The following is an 8826-nucleotide window of genomic DNA, read 5'->3' on the forward strand; positions in this document are numbered from 1 at the left end:
TTATTAAAAATAAGAATCAGTTGTATGAAACTTAGCGACTTCTCTAAGATAAAGTAAATATAGAGCATGCAAAAGGCAAACACTATGAAGTCTGTATATAGGTCAGGAGAGTTATTATCATTCATGTAAGATAATTTAAAATTAAAAAAAGATTTCATATTTGCTGGACTTCTGCTTGAGAAGTTACGCTTTAAGGTAAATCTTCTAATAGCAGCAGCTTCTCTGAAGTCAGACTACCTTAGTCTAGTGGTCGGCAAACTCATTAGTCAACAGAGCCAAATATCAACAGTACAACAACTGAAATTTCTTTTGAGAGCCCAATTTTTTAAAAAAATATATTTTATTGATTTTTTACAGAGAGGAAGGGAGAGAGATAGAGAATTAGAAACATCGATAGAGAGAGACATCAATCGGCTGCCTCCTGCACATCTCCTACTGGGGATGTGCCTGCAAACCAGGTACATGCCCTTGACCGGAATCGAACCTGGGACCTTTCAGTCCGCAGGCCGACGCTCTATCCACTGAGCCAAACCGGTTTCGGCGAGAGCCCAATTTTTTAAACTTAAACTATATAGGTAGGTACATTGTTATTAACTTAATTAGGGTACTCCTAAGGCTTAGGAAGAGCCACACTCAAGGGGCCAAAGAGCCGCATGTGGCTTGCGAGCTGCACTTTGCCGACCACGACCTGTCTAACCAGAACCGTGGCTACTGAATGCCACCAGAAAAAATAAGAAATTTATAGTAGTTATTTGGCATAATTAAATGTGTACACACTGATGAAATAGGTCTGTGTTATGATTTAGGGAATATCTTAGTAAGGACTCAGCTTTTTTCTTTTAAAAAAGGCATTTAAAATATACGTTTTTATTGATTTTTAGAGAGAGAGGAAGGGAGAGGGAGAGAGATAGAGAACCAGCAACCTTTTGGTGCACAGGATGATGCTCAACCAAATAAGCCACACTGGCCAGGGCAAGATTTGGTTATTAACACACACGATTCCTGATGTAGACTACAATTCAAAGCACAAGAGTTGCTTTTCAAGGAAGAAAGCTTATACCTTCACCTACCTCTAATGATGGTACAGTTCCTAGGCCTTTTGATGTTGTAACAACTCACTCTGGACACCATTTAGCCCATGTCCTAAAAACATCATCCAGCTTGTATGTGGCCTAGCTGGGATCAGAACCCAGGTAGGGTTAACTCCACAGTCAATAAACTTCCCTATCCTGCCTTTCAGGGCTGTGGGGAGACAGACAGGGGAGGGGGGCTGTGGAGGAAGTCAGGCCTCAGACAGTTCAGCTTGGGCAGGGCCTATGAAAGGAAGAACCTTTTATAGGGGATCGGTGAGAAAAATTTGTTTTGTTTTAGACATGTCAGGTTTGAGGTGTCTACAGGACACTCAGGCAGAGAGATCTACTTACTGGATATTTTGTGAGTTGGGTCATATTTCTCATCTCCTTTTGAAAATGCACAGAAATCTTCTGTCGCCTATAAATAATCTGAATCTTCAAAATATATTCAGTATAGTGACAAAAACTCACAGTGGTAATTTAGTTATTCTACTAGAGGCCTGGTGTATGACAGTTGTGCACTTGGTGGTGGGGAGAGGGGTTCCTCAGCCCGGCCTGCACCCTTTTGCAGTCCTGGAGCCCTTGGGGGATGTCTGCAGTCAGACATCCTTAGCGCTGCCGCCACTGTGCTCGCCAGCCCTGAGCCCGGTTTGTGGCTGAGTGGCACTCTCCCTGTAGGAGCGTACTGACCACCAGTGGGCAGCTCCTGCATTGAGTGTCTGCTCCCTGGTGGTCAGTGCACGTCATAGCCACCAGTAGTTCCTCTCTTTGGTTGATTTGCATATTACCCATTTATTATATAGGATTGTGTGATATTCACAAGACTATGAAATTGGTTGCTTTTTTGCTTCAGGTGATGTGGATGGTAGAACGTAGCATAGTTTCTCTCTGCTCCAAAGCCTGCTCCATGGTTTTGCATCCTTGGCCACAAAACTGACTTAACATAGATATTTAGAGATATTGCTATGTTTTCCCTGGTTCTCTTGAAGTTATTGACATAAGCATTAGTGGAAGGTGTGGATGTGACCTGAGATGACCTGAGGAGAAGAGCCAGCAGAGAATATTTATAAATATCCTAGGTTTGTCTTTGGTGTAAAAATCTGAACTCTTTGGCAAATGGAGCAAAGCTTCCCTTGAGCTGAATTTCTCTCCTGCCTCTTCCCTCATGGAGCCACCACATTCCCTACTCAACAGTCTAGGCACACGGATTCCTGGTGCTTCTGGTTGATGTGCCTTTGCTCATCCACATGGCACTCTCTGTCTAGACTTCTGGTTTGCCTTTCCTCTCTTTGTCCATGAAATCCTATGTCTTTCCTGAAACTATCCCCAACCACCTCTTTTCAATGGCTATCATCGTAATTCTTGTCACTCCTTATGCAATAGTCACCCTCTTAAAGTCAGGGGCCAGTCTTAATTATGTTTGCAGTCCCAATGACAAACAGTGCAGACAAGAAGCAGAGCTAATTGGATGCTCACTGACTGGTGCAATTAAAATCAGTCCATTAAGAGGCGTGTAAATGTTTGTGTAGCCTCTTCTGATAATAAAGACTCCCATGCAGATATAATTTTAAGAGTCAGCTGCCTACACCCAACCCAACCCTTAAAGCAAAGCAGCATTCTTATTCTTCCCAATAAAGGCAATGAACATATAGAATACAGAGAGGCTACTAATGATTCCTGTGTCCACCAGCCTTTGGAGAGTAGCTGAGAACAATCAGTGGAAAACCCTCAGGTACAACGGAAGTCCTCGTGAAACTAAGAGCAGGGTTCTGTTTTGTTTTGTTTTTTTTTTTTAGCATGAGCATCCCCATTTTCATGGCTTTATTGATAACTTAAGCCTGGTTGTCTTAATGCATGTGAGAGCGCACTCCCTTGAGGCAAATTCACATTATTTTGGTGAGCAGAGTTATGGCTATTTTAATAGATATATTCCAAATTATTTCATCTCATCTGTCCTTCCCCTTGGGGACCAAGAGCCTCTTGGAAATGCACACAGAGAAACATGGATGCCAAGAAATACGCTGGGACCAGGCCACAGAACCCATCCATGGCACATGCTCCGCTCTGTGGCTAACTTCCCTAAGTTTGCTAGCACACAGCAATTTCAGTGGTGCTGGAGTATCAAGGAGCCGATATTTTAGAAAATGTCACGAGTAGTTCCAAGTAGACTTTAGATATTAACAGTCTCAAGACCAGATTTGCATCAAACAGGCAAAGGCTATTTTCAATACACTTTTTTTGGGATCCCCAAATGATACTGCGTGACGATGGCCACCAAAGCGTGGCGCTCGCTGTTCCCGCTCTGACTTAGAGTCTCACAGCACCGCGTGTATCTCTGCTCATCTCCCCGGCTGTTGGTTCATTCTATCCATAGACCACGCTTCCTTTGTACCACACGGAGAGCAGCTCTTCTCCCTCCCCCACCAGCAGAGGACAACAGAACAGATTCCTGCAGGAACTGAGGATTAGAGAGTTTCCACCATTGAACGTGCTCTTGAAATAGCCTGGCTGAGGCCTCAGAGCCCAGAGATGCACTACAGCCCTTCTCACTCAGAGAAGGCAAATGTACCATAGATGTCACCGTATTCAGACATGGATCACAGTCTTCTTAACAAATCGATTCTTCCTTTGCCTTCCATGGGAGGCGCAACCAGAGAGCTCAGCACTGGTGTTTCCTTTCCCCTCCTCCATCTTCAGGTTGGCAGGGGGGGGGGGGGGGGATGTGGTGGGGGGGGGGGGGGGGGGATAACACACATACTTGGTAAGAGCAGGCCCAGGGGAAGTCATTCCCATAATTATACAGATACAACAAAAAGGTCAGGTATTAGAACTGGGTGAGCAAAAATGCACTTTCCTTCCCCCAAAAGAATGGAAAACAAGGATGTTTTATTCTCTTTTCTAAGGGCAGTTTGCCCTCCCCCTTGCCGCCTTCTTGGAAGGATTTCTCAGGAAAGCAAATGAGAGTCCGATTGGCACTCTCCTATCTGTGTGCTGGGCATGGGTGTGTGTGGTGTCCTTCCCTGGCAGCTGGGACAACCAGGGCTTGAGTGACAGTGACAAGTAATGAACCCACCTGTCCAGATGTGAGGCCCATTACACAACCAAAGCCCCCAGTGACCATGTAGGGTATTTAGGTATTTATATGTGACAAGTAGAAAAGCTCTAATTCTAGGATTACGTGAAACGAATCATCAATGGCACTGACTACACTTTCCTCAGATATAAAACTCTCTAGGGCCCAGGATACCAAACATGTTTTTAATTGCCAATTCACATAAAATTCACATTCCAGGAACAAGCTGTTTAGGAAATAATAACAGTACTTCCTACAAGTCAGGTCCTGTTTTAAGTCCTTTTCATGTATTAACTCATTTCATCCTCATGTGAGCCTTGTGAGGTGGGCATATTCCTACACTTGGGAAGCTAAAAATGTGTCTGAGATCCCATGACCAGTAACAGGAGGAGCCAGGGTTTGAACCATTAATTGGCTCCAGAAACCACTTGCAAAAACTAAGCTGACCTCTCTCTCTCTGATGAGAAGTGATCCGTCTACACTGGCTCTATCCAATTGTCAACAATATGACATGCTTTTATGGCGACCCACTAACTTAGCCTGATTGCTTCTCTGTGGTTGGGGGGCTCTCTGGGGAGACCAGTGATATCTAAAAGCTCTGACTGCACTTGTCAGACTTCAAAAGCTGAGCATGAAGAGATAGTTTTTGTCTGACAAAAGGATGATTCCACATGATGACAGTACCAGCTGAACCATGTGATAAACCGAGGGCTCCGAACCAGCACGGCAGAAGAACAGGAGCCCAATAGTCCTGGTTCCAGCACCAACCCCTCAGGGGCCCAACCAGCCCAGAGAGAATGGGGATCACCATTCTAGAAGCATGTGTGAAATCATGAATAGTGCTAATTGTGCTTTTAAACATTCCTGTTTGAATGTAATTTTTACTGCATTTTTAGAACGTTAAAATTAATAGAAATTTCAAGGCAGGTGCTTAAGTATAATAAATGGAATTTAGACAGTTTTAAGAATAGGTTATTAAAAAGAGATCTGCATTCTTTAGCCTCAAATTTATTGCCTGTGCCATTGATCAGGTAGGGAGAAGATGGAACAATAAAGATTATTATTTTTTTCACTACAGAATATAAATGAGGTAGTTGTGGTTCTTATTTACTATGTTTCAAAATATGTAAAATTGTAGACTTTAGGCTCAGAAACCAATTGCAAATAAAACACTCGTTTAAATGCATATAAAAATAAATCGAGGTTATCTAACATAACCCCCCCCCCCACCTCCGAATAAAAGGCACTAAAAGCTTTAGGTTGTCATATATCAGGGACAAAAAAATTAGAGAGTAGCTGACATCTCCTTGAGAAAATATCTCCATGGAAACCACTTAAGCTTCAGCATCTAAAGTGATAATGTGAGACACTCCAACAAAACTGCTATTAATTGTAATTTAAATTGCAACACTCTGTTTGCAGTGGGGTCTGGGCTAGATGATGTATATATGCCTTTGTTCTTCCCAGCTTGTTTCGTTTGCTTTATTCTCTTCCTTTAAATTTGAGTGGTATGGCAGAAAAATTTTTTTTTTAAGTAATGCGTTTTAAGCATTTGCTATTGACTGATATTTTAGAAACAGAAGTGAAATAAAAGGTTTTCGATTAAGATGCTGAAGATATAAGGAGCTGCTGTTTTATTCTGGGAGAAGCTACTGCTGATCATGTTCAGGAGGGAGGGATTGGTGGGCCATGGCTTCGTGAACCTCAGTCTCGTATCTATACATACAGCCATCACCACAGAAAGCTAGACAGCTAGAATTCTAGTTTCAAATGGGGAAGAGATTATGAGATTTTGGCTCTGACAAGTGAAATAAAAACTTTACATTTCCAGCCTGTAGGAGTGTTCAAGATCCAGGGACTCAAAGAGGTTCTTTAGGTAAAAAGAAACAGAATAAAGGAAACTGTCATCTGCGGTGTGTCTTGGTTGTGAACATAATGCCAACTTCTACACAAAAGGACTCAATGGGCAATCGATTTTATTCGCTTCCCTCCTTCCAGTGGGTTTTTAAAGCTATTTCTGAATTGTCTCAATTGCTTTTCAGGAAAAAGATTTATTGATAATCCTAGACTAGGATGACATTACATTTTTTTTTTGTCCGGGAAAGTATAAATAGGTATTTTAATAGGAAATATCTCATTATTGGTAGAAGCTCAGACTTTGTATTCCATAAACACTAAAGTAAGCCATGTGGTGTCCACTTTCATGTTAGAGATGTCTTCTTATTTCTCAGGTGGGAAAACTGTTTCTTCTTTTGTTAGTAGTGATTGTGTAGGAATCAATCATCAAAGCTATGGTTGGATAACATTGTAGGCTCCTGCGGATCACAGATGGTTACAGCTGGCTTTCCATCCCACAACCTGTCTCTACATCTGGGAGGCTAAGACGCAGGATGGCGTGTAGGTCACGGTTATGTAGCTGGTAGGTGCTCAGGTCACTTTGGCCAAGTCTTTGGATTCACCTGGGACTTACTGTCGTTCTCCACCACAGGGCGCTATAGACTCATGTTGGCATTAATTGGATGCAGGAACGCAGAAGCCCCAAGGCTGGGGGAATAAGATAAATTTGGGTGGTGCCATTCAAACCCCTTTCTGAGGGACAGCACGGTTTCCAGATTGTCCTCAGCAGCAGCGGGACCCCCTTCAGGGCCTGTCCCTTCCAACTCACAAAGGGTGCTGAGGGCAGGAATAAAAGGGCTCTGCATCGTGTAGCTGGTGGGTTCTTTAGGCTTTTTCTTCCTCCTTGAAACTCATTCTCATGTGCCTTTTGCAGAAACAGATTGATTCCTGAGTGCTTTGGTTCAGAGTGTTCAAATGTTAGGGAGCATACAAACCACCTGGTGTCGTGTTAAAATGCAGGTTCTGATTGGGCTGGGCTGGGGCGGGGCCTGGGAGTCTGTGTTTCTCACAGGTGGTTGGGTGCTTGAGCAGCAGAGCTATAACTGAAACCCTGGAGGTTCATATTCCTTCTGAGCATCTTACCTTCCTTCCCCTCCTCAGAATCATTTGTGTGCTCTTACTGACTTACATGAGAATTCACCCCATGGTTCCATTATCTTTAGCCCTATTTCTTTCTTTTTAAAAAAATCCTCACCTGTGGATATGTTTCCATTGATTTTTAGAAAGAGAGGAAGGGCGAGAAAGAGAGAGAAACATTGATTGGCTGCTTCCCTACATGCCCTGACCAGTGATTGAACCAGCAACCTAGGTGTATGTACTCTAACCAGAAATCAAACCTGTAACCTTTTGGTGTAGAAGATGACAGATGACGCTCCAACCAGGGGTATAGCCTCACTTTCCAAGGAGAGGGTGCTTGAGAAAATAACCATCATAAGAAGTTAAAGCCACCAAATACAGTGAATAAGCCCCAAAGCGCACCTGTGAAGACATTCCCTGATGTTTTTGCCCAGACAGTGGTCAAGAGTTGCACTGTTCATGAGGTGACCATCTTTGGGAGACCCTGGAGCTAGCGCCTTCAGGCTTCTGCTGAGAACACCTCCACCGGACACTGGGCAAGGGTTAGCAAAGGCTTTGGATGTGCAGAACTTCTGGCCTGGGAGCTTGATTAAAATAACTTTTTGATGACCCCAAATCTAGTTAAAAGATGATTTCGTCATTGGTGAGAGTACTGAGCACATTTAATCATCTGAGGAGGCAGGCAAGGAAGAAGGGTCTCCTCTCACGCCCCTGTGCGAATTTCTAGTCAGTTCAAGGGCCATAATTTGCCTGTTTTGAAAACAGCAGAATATTGCTGCGTTGCTTCTGCCATCATCGTATGTCTTCTGAGGTAAGTACGGGGAATAACAAAATGCATTTGGAAAAACACTTAATCTTCTGCTATAACCTCTATATCTCAGTGTGCAGAACACGTCTTCAGTTTCAGACGATGAATGTGCTCCTGCTCTCCGTGGACTCGCTCTGTCAGTATTCATACGGCTTTGGCTTTGGTTTGGAGGACGTCTGTTGTAATTGCTCTTTCACCAAAATGTAAAATTGACCCTTTTTTATTCCTCAGTGCTCAGAAACCGGGACACAGATGAGGAGTGTTTCTGAGAACGGATCCAGCCCGCTGACGGCTCCCCGCTGCATTGTGTGTGTGGACGATTAGGAAGGGCAGTGAGCAAAGCTAAAGTGCTTTAAAAATTCATTCTGCACGTATTTTAAGTCTGTTATCAATGCCCAGCAGGGCTCGTGCTTTTGAAATACTCTTTTCAGTTGCATTAGCAGAAGTGAAACATGTAATTCCAATCCCAAGGCGTGTCTTGTCTTCTAAGAAGGCCGACCTCAGAAAACGGACGCTGCAACACCCTCGCTGGACGCTGCAACACCCTCGCTGGGTATTTCCGTCATCTTTTGAGTTGTTCTTCCTGCGTGAACCTTAGATCTCAAAGGACAGTGTCTTTGCTTGTTGGCCGGTGGAGTGCCTAACGGCCACTGAAGGAACCCCGTGAAAAGAAAAGGCTTCCAAAGCCTCCCGATGCTGCCCCACCAACGGCCTCCTCCAGGTGCCGCTCCCATCAGGGTCCAGATGCTGAGATCTGTGTCCAGCCTCAGCCACGTGACTGTCACAGCCCTCCCTCTCATTCATGTCGACAGAGTGTGAAAAAAATACTCTACCCATCCTGGGTGTGTATCAAAAAAGAGAAAGAAAAAAATAAATAAAGCAGGGGGCGGGGGGAGTGT

General features: G+C 43.8%; 1 protein-coding gene across 1 annotated transcript in view; it reads right to left on the reverse strand.

The window, feature by feature from the left end:
• CNTNAP2 (contactin associated protein-like 2) overlaps positions 1–8826 on the reverse strand; it is a 1235176-nt gene that overhangs the window by 6645 nt on the left and 1219705 nt on the right. The window lies entirely within an intron of this gene.

Source organism: Myotis davidii, unplaced genomic scaffold (assembly GCF_000327345.1).
Source record: "Myotis davidii unplaced genomic scaffold, ASM32734v1 scaffold49, whole genome shotgun sequence".
NCBI classification, from domain to species: Eukaryota; Metazoa; Chordata; class Mammalia; order Chiroptera; family Vespertilionidae; genus Myotis; species Myotis davidii.